Below are 21928 nucleotides of genomic sequence, written 5' to 3' on the forward strand. Positions count from 1 at the left end.
ATGTTTGAATTTGTATACGTCCACACTAACGTGACTTACAAAATTCACGGTGTTTTGAGGTGTTGGTGAATTTAAATAATATTGGTTGAGGACTCAATATTATTCTAAATTCTAAAGTATTGACCAAAACCTATTTTATGATTCTTAGGATGACTTTCAATCCACTGACTATTATTCTGAAAAAAACAAACTTACTGGTCCAAATTACATAGATTGGAAAAAAACCTGGACATTGTCCTAACTGCTGAAGGCTATAAGTTTGTACTGTTAGAGGTCTACCCTAATGAGCCTAATAGTAATTCTAGTGAAGAGGAAATTGAGTATCATAAGAAATGGGTCAAGGCAAAAGAGATGACGCGGTGTTATATTTTGGCTTCTATGTCAAATGTGTTGTAACATCAGTATCAGTTCATGCCTACAGCCTATAACATGATGTACAATCTCAAGGAACTCTTCGGATACCAGAATCAGGCTACTAGGCAAGAGACTATGAGAAACTTAATGACAACCATCATTTCTAAAGGGATACCCGTAAGGGATCATATCCTAAAGATGATGACTAATTCGAATTTCCAAAAATACTAATGGATAAATTGGTCAATTCATTCAGTTTTTGTTATGACATTGTTGATAGGAAAAAAGTTTTAATGGACTTTAACTAGGATAAACTTGGTTACGCATTTGATGGTAATAAAGATAGTCAATAAGATTGGATAAGCAATGTAATGCAAGTATTTGAAATGTTCATCTATTTTCTTCACATAATTCACTATATTAATTGTCGATTTTGTTTCTCTCGATAATGAACATCTCTATAAATATCCTAACAACTCCTACGAGTGAAAGTTTTTTTTTAAAAAAAAATTACAAGATCTCAATAAAGCTTCCCATTGTTGTAATCTCTCCGAATTAAAAAAATCAAATGTTTCTTTGTACTTTTTAAATGGTTCAAATTATACTTTTATAGAAGAACGAGCTTTATGATTATATAGGGAAAGTAGATTTATAGATGAACTGGATTAGACCGCGCCACAATGGGTGACATGTCTTGACCGTTTCAGATGTTAGAATATGAAACACGATCGTGGCAAGCAACACAGTCAATCTATACTTGTTATTGAAAAATTCGATCGGTTCAATTAATTTAAAAATATTTTAGTGGCTCTATTTTGACTAAATCAGTTCGGTCCGTACGTTAAATTTTAAACTTATTGTTCGGTCTTAAATCTTTCCTGCACCCTTACCTCTTAACCATAGCTATGCATCAATGCCCTAATTAACAAAGCCAAAGGCCACCTGTGTTGTACAATCAATGCAATCAACTGCACATGTCCTTATATTTTTCAGAGATTGACATAAGAATATTGGACTGATAGATAGTACGCTGTAAAAGTTTCCTAATTATTTTGGTGGCTGATAAATTTTTTTTATGAAACTGGATTATTACTCTAGAATTAATGGCCATAAGCCTAATACATGATGTCAATTAAAAAAACTTAGGACAAACAAAGTGTTATTAATACCAGTTATAAAGCAAGACACCATTTTCTTTCTCGAAGGTTACAAATGAGCTTAACCCAATCCCCATAGCCAAGAGACTGAATGGGAGAGGAGATACCGAGATAGGCGAGATTCAAGAACGCTAGAAAAAATATTTGATAGATATTTGAAATTATCAAATTCGAGTTGAAATCTTTTCTTTTTCATAATTTAAATATAAATGCAGATAATTTATATTGTAGGACATCTTTATTATATAAAAAATTAAAGACACACACAAATATGGACCTAGCCACAAATACACATCCATACTTCATCATAATACTCCGGCTGCAAGAGCCTCCTCTTGCCACCGGCCGGTGGTACAATGATAAGTTGCGCTTTGCACGGCTTGCAACCATTGCACTTGTTGTCACATTCAGGCGGAGCCGAATCTCCTATGGCTATCCGCCTCCATTCCTTGGTTGTGACCTCCTTGTTCATCTGTGCATTAGAGCTTTCTTCACTTGCGATCTCAGCATGTATTCCTCTACCTGATAATAGATTAAAACAATGATCATATATTGGAAAAAAAAAAAGGATATTAACTAAAAATAATTGGCCGGATTATACCATTAATGATGGAGAAGGAAATAATGAGACATAGAGCCGCAATTCCATTCAACTCCATTGACAAAATATAAGATTTGTTATGTGAGAGGAGCAACAAATATAGTGGATATATTTATAGTGTCAATTCACTACCTCGCTGAATTATGAATTGAAACTATATTTACAAGACTAGTCGCTAATTATTGTGAAATTAATAATTATTCGTATACAAGGAATTTATTTATTGTCATTAATTATTTTTAGTTATTATTGGAAACTCTTTAATTGTATTTTTGTACCACACGATGTATTGGAAGGAAAAAAAATATTTAAAATAAATTATCTTACTATTTTTATTATAAATTTTTATCTGTACTCTTTTATGATTAATTGGACGAACCCAAAATAAAATTAGTAATTTTCATAAATATATCAATCAATATCTAAAGTTTAAGACTTAGCTTCAACATATTATTAAAAAAAATTTATTAATTAATTAGAAATTTAGAATTATCTTTACTCCCACATAATAATATGAGTAGAAAAATTTCTATACAAATTTTGGGATAACGATATTAAAAAATATATTTTTCTTAATTTTTTAGCTAACATCAAATATGATATTAAATTATTTATTTTTATAAGGAGAAGTTTATTATAGTAAAATGGAATTTTATGATATAAAAAATTAAATTAATTTTTTAATAAAGTATGTTACCCGTTCATGTATTATATTACTAAAATTTGATATTTACGATTATATTTTTCCACCTTTCGATCTTAAATTAATAAAAATAAAAATAATTTTCTTATTTAAATCATAAATTAAATAAAAAAATAAAAACTTAATTATTTTATTGGAACAGCTTGTTGTTTTAGTTCATCGAGCTTTTAATTCCTCGCCATCGCCGCCGGCCGGCGGGGAAGATGAGGCGATGGACCGGCGGCGTCGTCATCCTTGCCCTCGCACTACTTCTCATAACCCGCCACGCCCTTCTCCTCGCCTCCACCTACGCCGCTGCCCCTCAGCATCTGTCCCCCTCCCTCCCCGCTGCTCCTCCGCCTGTGCTTTCTGCTCTCCTCCACTCTCACCGGATCCCTGGCCTCGACGATCTCTTCCCTGCCCACAATTTCACCACCTTGCCGCCTCAGCTCGGCACTTTTAACTCAAGTATGGCCGTGTGGGCTCATATGCGCGCTCTCCTCCTCAGATCCGACGCGCTCCCTGGTACTGCAGACGGTGTGTTGGAGGCATCTATTGCGTGGAAGGAGCTGGGTGTCTCTCTGAGCGAGAGGATCGATGGCAAAGAGGCCTTTTTTGTGCTCCCTGATGCTGCCCAGGTCGAGAAGAGGAGCAGTCCTTTTTTCCATTAGCGGAAGCGGGAGCTCCGTCACGATCCCGTGTGGGTTTGCGGAGGACTCTGCGGTGACACTGGTTGGATCTCCCGTTGGGGTCAATGGCAGTGGCCGATTTTGGATTCAACCAAGGCCGTTTCAAGATTCCTTGAGGCCCTAGGCAAAAAAAAAATTAAAAAACAAAATTTTTTAATATATCTTTAATTTTTTTTTTAACATTTTTCATTTAGATTTGGGACCGAAAATAATAATTTTTAAAAAAAATTTATAATTAGTTATTAAAAATAATTAAGTATTTTAAAAAAAAAAGATAATTTTTTATATAAAATTTAGTTTTTTGACGGATATTTTGATAATAATTTTATTTTTTATTAATAAAATTATTAAATTATTTAATCTTTTTAGTTAGAATGTCAAATAGACTTTATTAATTTTAATTTTAAAAAATTTATTTTTGCTAATGCATTTTACTTTGTATTTTATGATAAAAAAATCTCTAATTCATATTATTATCGAGAAATAAAAAGAAAGAGCGAGGAAGAAATATTATCGGCAAAGGAAGAGAAGGACGTTCTCTGCGAGTATCATCGGTGAGGAAGGAGAAACATGCAAAATCGCTGATGAAAAAAGAAAAGGGCACAATGCACTGATGATAGAACTATTAAGATTATTAAGAAATATTGAAGAGAAAAGAATTCATTAGGTTTTATAAAAATAGTATTACTAATTGCAAAATAAAATGAGAATCGAAGTAATAATAAAAAAAGAAAGAAATATGTCAATTTAAAAATGAATTATATTTAAGGTAGAATAAAATTTCATATAAAATTATGGTAGACAATTAATGAGAAAATAAAGATAAGTACAAGGTATAAATAGGAAGTAGAATCGATAATGAATTAATTGACAAAGTGTCATTAATGAATTAGCAAGACATTTATAATTAATTAATATTAATGATACTAATTTAATTTTTTTAATATCTTTAATTAATTAATCAATGGGCCCAATAGAAGGTATAAATAGGAAGTGGAATCGATAATGAATTAATTGACAATGTGTCATTAATGAATTAGCAAGACATTTATAATTAATTAATATTAATGATGCTAATTTAATTTTTTTAATATCTTTAATTAATTAATCAATGGACCCCAATAAAATTGGGGCCCTAGGCATAGGCCTTAATGGCCTATGCCTTGAGCCGGGCCTACCTAGGCATAGGCCTTAATGGCCTATGCCTTGAGCCGGGCCTGGATTCAGCTCGCGGGATCTGATCTTACGTAGGTATAGAGAAGAAATAATATAAAGTTTTTTTTTATTATCTTATTATTAAAATTAATAAATTTATTTATATAAATTGATCAAAATAATAATGAAAAGATTAACTAAAACATATAATCATAATAATTACAAACATAGTAATATAATAGATTTAGAAATATTATTTTTCCATTTGATTCATGTCGATCTTGATTGTATGTCAAATATAATAAATTCCAATTGATTGAAATTAATTAGAGATTATTTCCATTATTGTCATTACCCCCGACAAACTCAACGGAAGTGCATGAACGTTGAGTTTGAGTGCTAACTTGGTGAAACATTGTCTAGATAATGACTTCGTAAATATATCAGGAATTAGATGTTCCGTAGAGAATATTATCACACCATATTTTAGGTGTAGCAGTTGGGAAAAAGTGTAATTCTGAAAGAAGAGATTGTAGCCAAATAATTTCTGACGTTGCGTTAGTGATAACTTTATATTCAACTTCAGTACTCGAGTGAGAGATTGTAGGTTGCTTCTTTGAAAGCTAGGAAATAAGATTTCGCCCAAGAAATATAGCATATCCACTAGTAGAACGTCTATCTTCGGGAGATCCAACCCAGTCTGCATCATTGTAGGCAATCAACTCTCGTGAAGACTGACGATATAAAAGAAGACCATGTAGAATAGTGCCTTTGAGATATCGAAGAATTATCTTAACACCTTCCAATAATGTTCAGTAGGAGCATGTATAAATTGATAGACACGATTCACAGCGAAAGCAATATCGGGTCGTGAAATTGTAACATATTGTAGGACACCAACAATACTACGGTAAGATCTGGGGTCAGACATCGAAGAGGAGGATGAAGGTGCAGTGAAACTAGAGCTGTCAGACGGGCCAACCCGTGGCAGGGCGGGTTGGCCCATGGCAGGCTAACCATTTGGCAGGGCAGGGCGGGCCGACTCGTCAACATGGCGGCTTGGAAAATTTCCAACCCAACCCAATCCAAGGCGGGTTGCCGGTTTGGCGGGCCAACCCGCAGGCCCATCAAAATTTTAAAAAAAATAAAAAAATATTTCATATCTTCAACGTTTTACTTCAGAAAGATTTCATCAATTAAATGTATCCACAAATATATATTTTAAATATAAATGGGCACAAACAAATACTTATGTTGGATGAAAAGTACTATTTTTATTTCAAAATTATAACAAAGAAACATAATAAAATGACATAAAACTTATTTTACATGTATTTCTCAACCAGTGGGCCAACCCAAGCCCGTCGCGGGCCAACCCGCGCGGGTCGCGGGCCTAGGCGGGTTGGCCCACGGCGGGCTTGGGTAGATAAAGTTCCAACCCAACCCGCATAAATTATTTGGCGGGGCGGGCCAACCCGACGGATCCAACCCAAATTGACGGCTCTAAGTGAAACTACCCTCAATGATTGGTGTGGAGATAGGACGTGCACCATCCATTTTAGCTCGTTATAAGAGGCCACCATCAATTCTCCAAGAGAAGTAGAGGTTCGGCCACCACCACCAAGCTCCAAGGGATGCTAGAAACAAAGCCTCATTTCTCTCCTTCTTCTCCTAGCTAGAATTGGCCACCATCACCAACTCCAAAAGAAAGATGAAACCGACCACTAAAGAAGAAGAGAAGAGGAGAGGGAGAACCTCTAGGGCCAGTCATACCAAGGGGAAAAAGAGAGGAAGAAAAAAAATAGAGTTCACCTCTTGAAGGCACATTTAATCCCTCTTTTATAATCCTTGGTCTTAGCAAATAAGGAAATTTAAATAAAAACGTTCTTAATTCTTTTGCCATGAAAAGGAAAATTTTAATTAATTAAAATTAAAATCCTTTTCTTTATTGTAATGGCCGACCACTTTAAACTCCAAAACAAGGAGAGTTTTAATTAACACAAGAATTAAAACTTCCTAATTTGTTTCCAGAAATTTATAAAAAAAATTCTCCAATAATTTTTTCCTTCGTGGTGGATTATAAAAAAGAATTTTTATAAATTAAAATCTTTCTTTTAAATATGTGGATAATTTCCAAAAAGAAAAGTTATCTCTAAAAATTAAAATCTCCTTTCAATCTACAAATAAGGAAAGATATCAAATCTTTTCTTAATCTCTTATAGAAACTTATAAAATAAATATTTAATTTTTAAACTCTCTTTTAAATCATGAACATAGTTAAAAAAGGAAAGTTTTCTCAAAATTAAAATCTACCTTTCAATCTACAAACAAGGAAAGATTTCAAATCTTTTCTTAATCTTTTGTAGAAAGCTATAAAAGGAAAAAAAATTAAATTTTAAACTCTCTTTTAAAACCATGGAATCCACATAAGAAAAATTTATAAATAAAATTCCTTTTAATGTGATGTGGTCGGCCACATCATGCTTGAATTCAAAGCATTGGCCGGCCACCAACTTGGCTCAACCACTTGGTCTTGGCCGACCCTAGCTTGGGTCCAAGCTAGCTTGGCCGGCCCCCTTGGGTTGGGTAAGAAGTGGGTATGTGGTGGGTATAAATCTCTATATACAAGAGGCTACAATAGGGACCGAGAGGAGAATTGATTTTGGTCTCCCGATGAAATTAAGCTTCCCGTATTCGCCCCGAACACACAATTTAACTTCATCAATAATAATTCATACTACTAAAGAATTATTATTGAACTACCGCATCAATCTCAAATTACATTTTAGGCTCCTTCTTATTATAAGTGTGTTAGTCTCCATGTGTTTAAGATGTCGAATGTTCACTAATTAAATGAGTTACTGGTACAACTCACTTAATTAATATCTTAGTCCAATAGTAGTACCACTTAACCTCATCATCATGTCGGAGTAAGTTCACTGCAGGGTTTAACATGACAATCCTTATGAGCTCCTCTTGGGGTCATTCTCAACCTAGATTACTAGGACACAGTTTCCTTCTATAATCAACAACACACACTATAAGTAATATCATTTCCCAACTTATCGGGCTTATTGATTTATCGAGCTAAATTTCACACATTGATAAGTCAAAGAAATAAATACTAAATATATGTGTTTGTTATTATATTAGGATTAAGAGCACACACTTCCATAATAACTAAGGTCTAGTTCTTTTATCAAGTCAGGATAAAAAGAACTTACCTAAAATGGTTCTACTCAATACACTTAGAGTGTACTAGTGTAATTTATTAGTCAAGATAAACTAATCCCTAATCACACTACGACTTTACCGACGGTTTGTTCCTTTCTATCTTAGTCGTGAGCAACTGTTTATAATTTATAAAGAACTGATAACATGATCTTCTGTGCGTGACACCACACACCATGTTATCTACAATATAAATTAATTGAACAACTACACTTAACATAAATGTAGATATTTTTGACCAATGTGATTCTTTATTTCAAAATAAATGTTTACAAAAACTAGGCTTTTAGTATACACTCGAACACAGGCATCCTAGATCCAACTATTATGGCCCTAATGTGTTTGTCTGTGATTGGACCCTCGGACATGTCGAGGGTATTTTATGTGTGTGCATGATTATATGTATTAAATACAGCAGGAGCTGTATTAGTTCTAGGATTTTACTTTTTGTTCGATCTATATTACATGTACATTCCTTCGTGGAATATAGGATCGATAAATGTAAAATTCTATTTTTGTCACGGATCGTATCCTTGCGAGGCGTGGTACTATTTGAGGACCAGAGGCGCAGCGGAAAAAGAAGCAAGATAGATGCGACAATTAGACCCGATTGCGGTGGCTAAAGATGGCAGCAGCTAGGGCTGGTAGCACACAGAGGTCAGTGATGGAAGAGGCCATAATAGTTGGAAAATTATTTTTCCATATTTATTGCTTTTTATTTGCTATGATGTGTGTGTGCATGTGATGTGTGCTTGCATGATCAAATCCTCATCTTAAATAACTAAGTGGGAGAGTGATTTATAGATAAATTTCATGGTCTCCATTACTGGTTTTTAAGTGATGCAAACAAACTTGTGCGTTGGCTCTGAGTGCCTCCCTCCACATCGGATGAGTTTATTTGTGGATCACTAGATCAAACTTCCTTTATGGATGGTTATAAGAAATTATTTAGGAGCGTGTGATCTTCTCCAACTGAAGAGGCACAATCCTATTTAATGGACTAAGTATCAAGTAATGGTATACACTTAGGCGCATTTAATAGTATCCTCCCCAACGGAGTCACTGGTATTATTTGTGTGATCAAAGGAATACCAACTATTAATTTTATTTGTCATAAAGTTAGGATGATAAGAATAAAATTAATGGGTAAAACCTTCTCTTACAAATGTTTAAATTTGTATACGTCCACACTAACGTGACTTACAAAATTCACGGTGTTTTGAGGTGTTGGTGAATTTAAATAATATTGTTTGAAGACTCAATATTATTCTAAATTCTAAAGTATTAACCAAAACATAGTTTATGATTCTTAGGATGACTTTCAATCCACTGGCTATTATTCTTGATCCGATGGTAAGAACGGGGGACCCCCTTTCTGGGGAGTCAACGCCACATGGAGGTCAAAATACCAGACGTCCGACCGGAGAAGGGTAGACCGGTCGGCTGAATGGGGTCCCAGCTGAACCAAAGATGACCCGACTAGGGATTCCGACGCTCGGATTGAATAGAATCATATGGCCGAGCGGATAGCCCGTTCGGCCGAAGGCATAAAGTAGCATACTGCGAACAGTCTCCACAGAGTACATTACCGAGAATCTCCCAAGTAGACCAGTACATATGACCGGTCGGACGTGAGGTGAGTGCCGGCCGGCCGGGCGCCCGGCATGGAGAAAGAAGAGAAAAGGACAAGGAACATCTTCTGACAGCGGGCATGCTCTATGACCAGACCATACTCCAAATCTTACGACAGAGGGTTCCGCGGTCCCATCAAAGACTTGCTCGGTCTGTAGCAGTATGGTGTCAGGTAAGCTTGCTGACAGGCCCTTACTGTGGTATGGGCTGAGGACACGTATTTGCCTAGGTATGTGTGCATGAGCTCCTTCCCAGCTCTATATAAGGAGCCCCGCACTTCACCGGAGGTACACATTCTACGATCTAAAAAGTCACCCCCTTTGTTGTCCACTTGCCTGACTTGAGCGTCGGAGGGTCGTCGCCGGGAACCCCTTCCCGGCCCGACTTCTTTGCAGGTTTGCCGGATCTCTGTACGATCGGCCGGGGATCTACGTCATCCGGGCGGAGAGCGCCACGTGCCCAGCGTCCGTTGATTCAGCGTTCGGATAGGATGAATTTGGCGCCGTCTGTGGGAACGCACCTGAATCCGATCGGAAGCAATGGACGAAGCTGGACGACAGCACTCGGTGATGCTCTCCACAGAGGAGCTTGACGCTCTAATCGAGACACGAGCAGCTAAGCTTGTGGAACAAAGGCAGAAGTCGCAAGCCGAGCGGATTGAGCAGCAAGCTGGAGGCTCCTTGGGCGGGCCCCTTCAAAGTCGTTGAAAAGCTCCGCTCGGGTGCCTACTACTTGGAGGATGAAGACGGACGGCAGTTGGATCGACCATGGAGCGCAAATCATCTCCAGCTGTACCGAGTTGGATGAGAGGTGCGCTAATGTAATTTTACATATACTTTGGTCGCTTATGTACTTGTAATGCAGGAAGCAAAAATGATTAAAGGATGGCAAATAGCTTCGCCGAACGGCAGTGTTAAAATTAGCCTTAGAGGCCGTCGAGCTCCGACGTTAAAAATCGAGAGACGAGCCGGTGTCTATAAACCCTCCGAGCGGAAGACCGTCGAGCTCCGACGTTAAAAATCGAGAGACGAGCCGGCGTCTATAAACCCTCCGAGCGGAAGACCGTCGAGCTCCGACGTTAAAAATCGAGAGACGAGCCGGCGTCTATAAACCCTCCGAGCGGAAGACCGTCGAGCTCCGACGTTCGAAAGGGCGCCAATGAAACGTAGGTGTATACCGTCGGCGACATCGAAATGCAGGAGTAAAAAATCAGAAAAAGCCAGTATAAACCCTCCGAGCGGAAGACCGTCGAGCTCCGACGTTAAAAATCGAGAGACGAGCCGGCGTCTATAAACCCTCCGAGCGGAAGACCGTCGAGCTCCGACGTTAAAAATCGAGAGACGAGCCAGCGTCTATAAACCCTCCGAGCGGAAGACCATCGAGCTCCGATGTTAAAAATCAAGAGACGAGCCGGCGTCTATAAACCCTCTGAGCGGAATTTGGCAATAAAAAAGACTTGCGAACACGTATCCAAAGGTATTCGCCATCGATAATCGTTCGACCACCTCTACGTCCCGCTCGGCCCAGTACCTAAAGGTACTTCAATATACAGCAAATAACCTCTTCGGTCGAAGCAGGCCATATTCAGCCGAGCGGAATACTTACTCAAAATACTTCATAAAAATCCCTTTCGAACACGAGAGATAGGATAAGAGGCAAGCGGGCGGCACGCATATTGATTAGCTAAAGGACAAAGCAAGCCAACAGAGATTATATTAAAAAAACTAAGGTCGAGCGGCCGAATTACAAAAAGGGTAGTCTTTGCCCGAGCAGCCGAATTACATATAAATTTCTTATTCAAGATAATCATACAAATCCTTCGGGATATTGTCGAGAAGAGCCACTTGATCTGCGGCCGGGATGACAGCGGACTTGGGAAGGTGCCCCTTGGACTTCAAATATGTCATCGTGGTGGTCATAGCAAGGTCAAACGTAGTATACATCCGCTCGCAAACCTTCTCCGAAAATTCAGGCGAGCGGATGTAATTCTGTCTCAGGGCGGCGACCCGGCTCGGCTCGGCCTCCTGATATTTTGTGAAGACCGCTGGGGAGGCAGCGAGGGATTCCTGCAGAGTTTTCAGCTCGTCCTTATGCTTGATTGCGTCGGCCGAGCGGCCCGCCTTCTCTTTATCGAGCTGCTCCATCAACTCCTTGACTTTCTGCTCCAATCCCCGAGCCTCGACATTCTTTTTCTCCAGATCGGAGATGGCCGTGTTTTTTCGAGTGGTGGCCAGGGTTATTTTTTGGTCGAGCGACTTGACTTGCCGCTCGAGCTCGGCCAAGGCGTGGGCCTGATCGGCCGTCTTCTTCTACTCGGCCGCCAGCAAATCCTGAGTCTTTTTGAGCTCCTTCTGAAGCTCGGCATACGAAGGGCCTTGGGAAGGAGCGCCGCCCGAGCTACGTAGCCTTTTAAGCTCCTCATCCACCATCGCAAGCCGATTAGAAACGGCGATCTCCTCCACCCATCTCTGACAGAAAATTTGTTAGATGCCGATCGGAAAGAATGTGCAAGGGAGCGAGAAAATACACCTACCCCGGTGGCTTGTTGCATGTGGCTATCGGCCAAGTTACCCAGCGGAATCAGCGCCACACGCGCCCGAGCGTCGGCCCACATTTCAGCTAAGGGCCCTTTCATTGTGATCATGTGCTCGGGCGCGATGGGTCGATCGGCCTCGGGCAGCAATTCTTCGGTCAGGAGGTGAAGTGAGACTCGGATGGTGCGGCGCCGACCGGGGGTCGTCTGGGCGGAAGCCGGAGAAGGAGCGAAAGCCGGCGCAGAAAACTGGGACAAAATTGTAGAACGATGGACTTGGCAGGGAGCGGGCGGAAGGACGCTGACTGGAATGGCCTCAAGAGGGTCCGCAGACGCGTCAAGTTGGGAGGGAGTCCGATCAGACGAAATCGCCTCAATCTCTGGAGCTTTACCTCGAGAAGCGGCGGTGACCCGCTCAGATGGATGTATCGCTGAAGTAGCCGAGCGGAGTGGCGTTTCCTCCCGGCGCCTTTTTTGGCGGAGGGGGGCGCTATTCCTCTTGCGCTGAGCCCTCATCCCGAGCGGAAGGCTCTCGACTGGCAGTTGCGCCAGTCGCTTGCTCTAGAAGAGAAGCCTGAGCGGCCGACTTCCCAGCATGGGTCCCGCTCTCCCCCTCATTAGATCCGACCGGCTGGATGCCGAGTGTCTCCATTTCTTTGGCCGCTGCGGCTTCGAGCGCCGCCGTTTTTCTCTTCAAGATGCCAGCCATCACTGACTCCATGATGGTGTTAGCTGCAAAGGAAAACAGAGAAAATCAGTTAGCAATTAAAATGAATTTACGAAGTGGAATTCTTACCGAAGCCGCTCGGGAGTGGGGTTCTGATCAGACTCAAGCCGAATATGTACATGACCCCTTCTGGAAGGAACTTGTTGATGTCAAACCGCAGACCGGACAGCATGTTGGCAGCGTGGAGATAATCCGGTCGGGTCTTGAATATTTTGAGTTCTGGGGAGAGTGGATTTCCGACCTGTCATTGGGTTCGGAAGGGAGCCCGCTCGGGAAGGCGAATATAAAAAAAGAATTCTTTCCAATGCTTATTGGAAGAAGGAAGTTTATTGAAGAAAACTAAGCCGGGCCGAGCTTGGAATATGTAAGTGCCCGGCTCGGACTGCTTAGGGTAGTAGAAATAGTAGAAAACCTCCGGTCGGAGGGGAATGTTATGGATTTTAAATAGGACGACAACACCGCATAGAAGGCGGAAGGTGTTGGGAACTAGGCTTCCGAGCGGAACGCCGAAAAAATTACAAACATCAATGATAAAGGGATGAAGTGGAAACCGCAGACCGGCCGTGAACTGGTCGCGGAAAACACAAAAAGCTCCGCGCGACGGTTTGTTTGGCCGAGAGGAGTCTGTGAGTAGGATGATTTCAAGGTTGGAGGGGATGTCGAAACTCTTAATCAAAACATCGGCGTCACGCCGATCGAAGCACGACTCCATGGTAGTGTACCATGGGCCGAAGGTTTCGTCTTCAGGTTGGGAAGATTGGGCCATTGTCCGAGCGGATGAAACCAAAAAACACGAAGGCAGAGGATAAAAGCAAGAAGATGGCAATGGAACAGTACCCCGAGGACGAAAACTTGGGAAAGAAGTACAAAGAAAATGCTAGAACCAAAAGGAGAAAGAAAGAGAACCTTGCAACGAAGAGGAGGGTCGAAGAAAGAGCACCGAAGATTGCCGAAACCAGAGGAGTGAGATCGCCGGAAAGCTGGAATGCGAGGAGCCGGGGAAGCACGCAAGAGAAAGAGTGCGGCAAAGGGAGAAAACGGAGCTTTTATAGGGTGGAGCCCGAGCGGCCTCCACCATTGGATCCAGGTCGCGAGAATCGGAGCACGCATCGCGCCGTTCATTTCGAACCGCCTCAATCCCATCAGAGCACCACGCCGCCGCCGTACGATGACGACAACACTGCCACGTGGCAGCCAGCCACTGGAACGCATTTAATGGGCGCGTGCTCGACCTTAATGATAGAGATTGGCGAAAACTTCGAAGAGATGCTGAGTAATGTGGCCGTTGACTGGCGTTTTAGCTACCCCTTTTGTTTCCGAGCGGATGGTGGTTGCAGGAGGCCGCTCGGTTCAATTGATGGTCCAGTCAGTCGGACTAATCGCCTCCTTCGACTAGACTTGAAGGGGAGGCAAGTGATCCAGCGGTAAGAACGGGGGACCCCCTTTCTGGGGAGTCAACGCCACGTGGAGGTCACAATACCAGACGTCTGACCGGAGAAGGGTAGACCAGTCGGCTGAACGGGGTCCCAGCTGAACCAAAGACGACCCTACTAGGGATTCCAACGCTCGAATTGAATAGAATCATATGGCCGAGCGGATAGCCCGTTCGACCGAAGGCATAAAGTAGCATACTGCGAACAGTCTCCACAGAGCACATTACCGGGAATCTCCCAAGTAGACCAGTACATATGACCGGTCGGACGTGAGGTGAGTGTCGGCCGGCCGGACGCCCGGCATGGAGTAAGGAGAGAAAAGGACAAGGAACATCTTCTGACAGCGGGCATGCTCTATGACCAGACCATACTCCAAATCTTACGACAGAGGGTTCCGCAGTCCCATCAAAACTTGCTCGGACTGTAGCAGTATGGTATCAGGTAAGCTTGCTGACAGGCCCTTACTGAGGTATGGGCTGAGGACACGTATTTGCCTAGGTATGTGTGCATGAGCTCCTTCCCAGCTCTATATAAGGAGCCCCGCACTTCACCGGAGGTACACATTCTACGATCTAAAAAGCCACCCCCTTTGTTGTCCACTTGCCTGACTTGAGCGTCGGAGGGTCGTCGTCGGGAACCCCTTCCCGGCCCGACTTCTTTGCAGGTTCGCCGGAGCTCTATACGACCGGCCGGGGATCTATGTCATTCGGACGGAGAGCGCCACGTGCCTAGCGTCCGTTGATTCAGCGTTCGGACATGATCAATTCTGAAAGAGAACAAACTTACTGGTCCAAATTACATAGATTGGAAAAAAACCTGGACATTGTCATAATTGCTGAAGGCTATAAGTTTTGTACTGTTAGAGGTCTGCCCTAATGAGCCTAATAGTGATTATAGTGAAGAGGAAATTGAGTATCATAAGAAATGGGTCAAGGCAGATGAGATGATGCGGTGTTACATTTTGGCTTCTATGTCAAATGTGCTGCAACATCAATATTAGTCCATGCCTACAGCCTATAACATGATGTACAATTTCAAGGAACTCTTCGGATACCAGAATCAAGCTACTAGGCAAGAGACTATGAGAAACTTAATGACAGCCACCATGTCTAAGGGGATACTCGTAAGAGATCATATCCTAAAGATGATGGCTAACTTGTCTTTGCCAAAAATACTAAAGGATAAATTGGTCAATTCATTCCGTTTTGGTTATGACATTGTTGATAGGAAAAAAGTTTTAATGAACTTTAACTAGGATAAACTTGGTTATGCATTTGATGGTAATAAAGATAGTCAATAAGATTGTATAAGCAATGCAATGCAAGTATTTGTAATGTTCATCTATTTTCTTCACATAATTCACTATATTAATTGTCGATTTTGTTTCTCTCGATAATGAACATCTCTATAAATAACATAACAACTTCTACGAGTGAGTTTTTTTAAAAAAAAAAATTACAAGATCTCAATAAAGCTTCCCACTGTTGTATTCTCTCCAAATTAAAAAAATCAAATGTTTCTTTGTACTTTTTAAATGGTTCAAATTATACTTTTATAGAAGAATGAGCTTTATGATTATATAGGGAAAGTAGTTTTTTAGCTGAACTGGATTAAACCGCGCCACAATCGGTGACATGTCTTGACTGTATCAGATGTTAGAATATGAAACACGGTCGTGTCAAACAACACAGTCAATCTATACTTGTTATTAAAAAATTCGATCGGTTCAATTAATTTAAAAATATTTTAGTGGCTCTATTTTGACTAAATCAGTTTGGTCCGTACATTCAATTTTAAACTTATTGTTCGGTCTTAAATCTTTCCTGCGCCCTTACCTCTTAACCATAGCTATGCATCAATGCCCTAATTAACAAAGCCAAAGGCCACCTATGTTGCACAATCAATGCAATCAACTGCACATGTCCTTATATTTTTCAGAGATTGAAATAAGAATACTGGACTGATAGATAGTCCGCTGTAAAGGTTTCCTAATTATTTTGGTGATCACTGGTAAATTTTTTTTATGAAACTGGATAGTTACTCTAGAATTAATGGGCATAAGCCTAATACATGATGTCAATTAAAAAAAATTAGGACAAACAAAGTGTTATTAAATACCAATTATAAAGCAAGACACCATTTTCTTTTTGGAAGGTTACAAATGAGCTTAACCCAATCTCCATAGCCAAGAGATTGAATGGGAGAGGAGATACCGAGATAGGCGAGATTCAAGAACGCTAGAAAAAAAAATATTTGATAGATATTTGAAATTATCAAATTCGAGTCGAAATGTTTTCATTTTCATAATTTTAATATAAATGCAGATAATTTATATTGCAGGACATCTTTATTATATAAAAAATTAAAGACACACACAAATATGGACCTAGCCACAAATACACATCCATACTTCATCATAATACTCCGGCTGCAAGAGCCTCCTCTTGCCACCGGCCGGTGGTACAATGATCAGTTGCGCTTTGCACGGGTTGCAACCATTGCACTTGTTGTCACATTCAGGCGGAGCCGAATCTCCTATGGCTATCCGCCTCCATTCCTTGGTTGTGACCTCCTTGTTCATCTGTGCATTAGAGCTTTCTTCACTTGTGATCTCAGCATGTATTCCTCTACCTGATAATAGATTAAAACAATGATCATATATTGGGGAAAAAAAAAGGATATTAACTAAAAATAATTGCCTGGATTATACCACTAATGATGGAGAAGGAAATAATGAGACATAGAGCCGCAATTCCTTTCAACTCCATTGACAAAATATTAGATTTGTTATGTGAGAGGAGCAACAAATACAGTGGATATATTTATAGTGTCAATTCACTACCTCGATGGATTATGAATTGAAACTATATTTACAAGACTAGTCGCTAATTATTGTGAAATTAATAATTATTCGTATACAAGGAATTTATTTATTGTCATTAATTATTTTTAGTTATTATTGGAAACTCTTTAATTGTATTTTTGTGCCACACGATGTATTGGAAGGAAAAAAATATTTAAAATAAATTATCTTATTATTTTTATTATAAATTTTTATCTGTACTCTTTTATGACTAATTGGATGAACCCAAAATAAAATTAGTAATTTTCATAAATATATCAATCAATATCTAAAGTTTAAGACTTAGCTTCAACATATTATTAAAAAAAAATTATTAATTAATTAGAAATTTAGAATTATCTTTAATTCCACATAATAATATGAGTAGAAAATTTTCTATAAAAATTTTGGGATAAGGATATTAAAAAATATATTTTCCTTAATTTTTTATATTAAATTAATTATTTTTATAAGGAGAAGTTTATTATAGTAAAATGGTATTTTATGATATAAAAAATTAAATTAATTTTTTAATAAAGTATGTTACCCGTTCATGTATTATATTACTAAAATTTGATATTTTCGATTATACTTTTCCGCCTTTCGGTCTTAAATTAATAAAAATAAAAATAATTTTCTTATTTAAATCGTAAATTAAATAAAAAAATAAAAACTTAATTATTTTATTGGAACAGCTTGTTGTTTTAGTTCATCGAGCTTTTAATTCCTCGCCATCGCCGCCGGCCGGCGGGGAAGATGAGGCGATGGACCGGCAGCGTCATCATCCTTGCCCTCGCACTACTTCTCATAACCCGCCACGCCCTTCTCCTCGCCTCCACCTACGCCGCTGCCCCTCAGCATCTGTCCCCCTCCCTCCCCGCTGCTCCTCCGCCTGTGCTTTCTGCTCTCCTCCACTCTCACCGGATCCCTGGCCTCGACGATCTCTTCCCTGCCCACAATTTCACCACCTTGCCGCCTCAGCTCGGCACTTTTAACTCAAGTATGGCCGTGTGGGCTCATATGCGCGCTCTCCTCCTCAGATCCGACGCGCTCCCTGGTACTGCAGACGGTGTGTTGGAGGCATCTATTGCGTGGAAGGAGCTGGGTGTCTCTCTGAGCGAGAGGATCGATGGCAAAGAGGCCTTTTTTGTGCTCCCTGATGCTGCCCAGGTCGAGAAGAGGAGCAGTCCTTTTTCCATCAGCGGAAGCGGGAGCTCCGTCACGATCCCGTGTGGGTTTGCGGAGGACTCTGCGGTGACACTGGTTGGATCTCCCGTTGGGGTCAATGGCAGTGGCCGATTTTGGATTCAGCTCGCGGGATCTGATCTTACGTAGGTATAGAGAAGAAATAATATAAAGTTTTTTTTTTATTATCTTATTATTAAAATTAATAAATTTATTTATATAAATTGATCAAAATAATAATGAAAAGATTAACTAAAACATATAATCATAATAATTACAAACATAGTAATATAATAGATTTAGAAATATTATTTTTCCATTTGATTCATGTCGATCTTGATTGTGTGTTAAATATAATAAATTTCAATTGATTGAAATCAATTAGAGATTATTTCTATTATTGTCATTACCCCCGACAAACTTAACAGAAGTGCATGAACGTTGAGTTTGAGTGATAACTTGGTGAAACATTGTCTAGATAATGACTTTGTAAATATATCAGGAATTAGATGTTCCGTAGAGATATAAGAAACCGAAAGTTGTCAAATCGTTACACGCTCGCGAACAAAATTTTAATCTCTACATGCTTGGTACGGGGATGAAAAACAGGATTTGCTGCAAGATAAGTTGCTCCAATATTATCACACCATATTTTAGGCGTAGCAGTTGGGAAAAAGTGTAATTCTGAAAGAAGAGATTGTAGCCAAATAATTTCTGACGTTGCGTTAGCGATAACTTTATATTCAGCTTCAATACTCGAGCGAGAAACTGTAGTTGCTTCTTTGAAAGCTAGAAAATAAGATTTCGTCCAAGAAATATAGCATATCCACTAGTAGAACGTCTATCTTCGGGAGATCCAACCCAATCTGCATCACTGTAGGCAATCACCTCTTGTGAAGACTGACGATATAAAAAAAGACCATGTAGAATAGTGTCTTTGAGATATCGAAGAATTATCTTAACACCTTACCAATAATGTTCAGTAGGAGCATGCATAAATTGATAGATATGATTCACAGCGAAAACAATATCGGGTCATGTAATTGTAACATATTGTAGGACACCAACAATACTACGGTAAGATCTGGGGCCAGACATCGAAGAGGAGGATGAAGGTGCAGTGAAACTACCCTCAATGATTGGTGTGGAGATAGGACATGCACCATCTATTTTAGCTCGTTGTAAGAGCCCAGTAATGCATTTGCTCTGAGAGAGAAGACAACCTTCAAAATGTGAGAGAAACTCTATGCCAAGGAAAAAACGAGCATTGCCAAGATCCCGAATAGGAAACTCTTGATGAAGAAGATGTAGTAAAGTAGTAATATTGTTTTGATCACTACTAGTTATTAATATATCATCCACATAAATCAGAATAAATATTGAAAATTCCTCATTATATTTGTAGAATAGGAAAGAGTTTGTTTTTGAGCCAGAAAATCCTTGAGTATGAAGTTAGGTAGATAGACGATGAAACTATGCACGAGGTGCTTGTCGAATACCATATATAGACTTCTGAAGTTGACACACATATGTTGAAAATTGCGGGTGGATGAATCCAAGAGGTTGCTCCATATAAACAGTTATTTCAAGGTGTTTATAAAGGAAAGCATTGGAAACATCTAATTGGCGTATTGGCCAATTGGAGCTTACAACTATAGATAGTAGCAATCTGATAGTCATAATTTTGATGACTGTACTAAAAGTATCATTAAAGTCAATACCTGGCTGTTGATTAATGTCTTTAGCAACAAGGCGAGCTTTGTAATGTTCAATAGAATCATCTGCAATATATTTAATTTGGTAAACCCATTTAGAGCCACAAATATTCATAGATGGGGTACGAGGGACTAAACTCCAGGTTGCATTACAAAGAAGAGCATCAAATTTTGTAACCATCACAGCACGCCAATTTGGATCTTTGACTGCCTGTGTAAAACTAGAAGGTTCAACAAAATTTGAAGAAGCAAGAAGAGCACGTGGAAGAGGAGAACGAGTGGAAACTGATTGACATCGTGCATAAATATCATTTAGAGGAAGCATCCGCTGAGGAATATCATCATCAGAGCTACTCGGAGATGAGTGGTCAGACGGATGAGAATCAGAACTAGAGAGTGGATCACCACTAGCCGCCGAGTCTACAGGAACTTATGGAGATGGAGCAGGACCCAAGATACCATCCCCCCTTGTACTTTCAATATGTCCTAATGAATCAATATGTGGGGCTTCTAGTATATTGCTTGGTGATATTAGATAGTTGCCTTGATTATCTGGAGGAGGATCTGAGGTAGCAACTACAAACGGAAACAGAGATTTATCAAAAGTAACATGTCGAGAAATATATATCTGACCGGTTAAAATATGGAGGCAACTGTACCCATGATGCAAATTACTATAACCAAGGAAAACATATTTTAAAGAGTGAGGGTTTAACTTGTGCTTAGAGTAAGGTCGTAGCCAAGGATAACAAACGCAACCAAAGATACGAAAGAAGGAGTAATCTAGAAGATAATTATAAAGTCTTTCCAAGCGACACTTATTTTGAAGTAGTGAAGTGGGTAAACGATTGATAAGATATATTGCGGTTTGGACGACATCATCCCAAAATTTAAATAGAATCGAGGCGTCCCCAGGGCGTAGCGCAGACGGTGGGTGCATGGTATCTCTGGCATAATGACCAGGGGTCGATTCTCAGAAACTGACGACCTGGGGTTTACCCCGCCATGCGTCTATGGCATATGTACCTGCATGAACCTCCCTCCATATCCGTGGGGCCTACACTAGGGGGTGCTAAGGTAGCGGATCTACCTTTTTTTTTAAGTAGAATCGAGGCATGATTAAGAAGAGCTAAGGCAGTTTCAACCACATGACGATGTTTTCTCTCGGCGGATCCATTTTGTTCAGGAGTGTGGGGACAAAGGACTCAATGGATGATGCCAGAGGAAGTAAGATGACGATGAAGCGGTTGATACTCTCCACCCCAATCAGAATGAAGGGAGAGGATTTTATGATCAAAATAGAGTTCAACTTATTTTTGAAAGCAATAAAAAATATCAAAAAGATCATACTTTCTTTTCATAAGAAAAATCCAACTTACTGAAATTGTCAATAAAAATAATATAATAAAGAAAATCTTGATTATATAGAATAAGAGCAGGACCTCACACATCAGAGTGAATAATTTTAAAGGAAAATTAAAAGTGCAAGCAGAAGACACAAAAGATAATTTATGAGATTTTGTTTTCATGCAAGCTTCACATAAATGAGAAGAGGAGGCTAAAGAAATTGGTAAATCATACTGGTTAATGATATTCTAAACAACACGTAGAGACAGATGACCAAGATGTACGTGCCAAGAGAATTTATCAGTGCGTTCTCCAACAAACGCATTAGCATAGGTGGGCTGAAGATGATAAAGATCATCTCTAATATTTCCTCGGAGTAGAATATTTCCTGTTGGTGCAGCAGGGCCGACAAGAGGGGAGGGGTGAATTGCCTGCAAAATAAAATATACCCTCCTCGTGCTTTCAACTCTTAAAATAGCAACAGTAAAATAATAACAAATAAAATAGCAGAAAAGAAAGAGAGAAGACTCAGGTATTTGACTTGGTTATAACCTAGGTAGTTGTTAATCCAAGTTGGTTGAACAGCTCAGTCAGAATCTCCTTCGTTGAAGGCAAAGAAATCTTTTACATACTGAAAGCTCTTAA

This window comes from Zingiber officinale, chromosome 4A (assembly GCF_018446385.1).
Source record: "Zingiber officinale cultivar Zhangliang chromosome 4A, Zo_v1.1, whole genome shotgun sequence".
Lineage (NCBI taxonomy): Eukaryota > Viridiplantae > Streptophyta > Magnoliopsida > Zingiberales > Zingiberaceae > Zingiber > Zingiber officinale.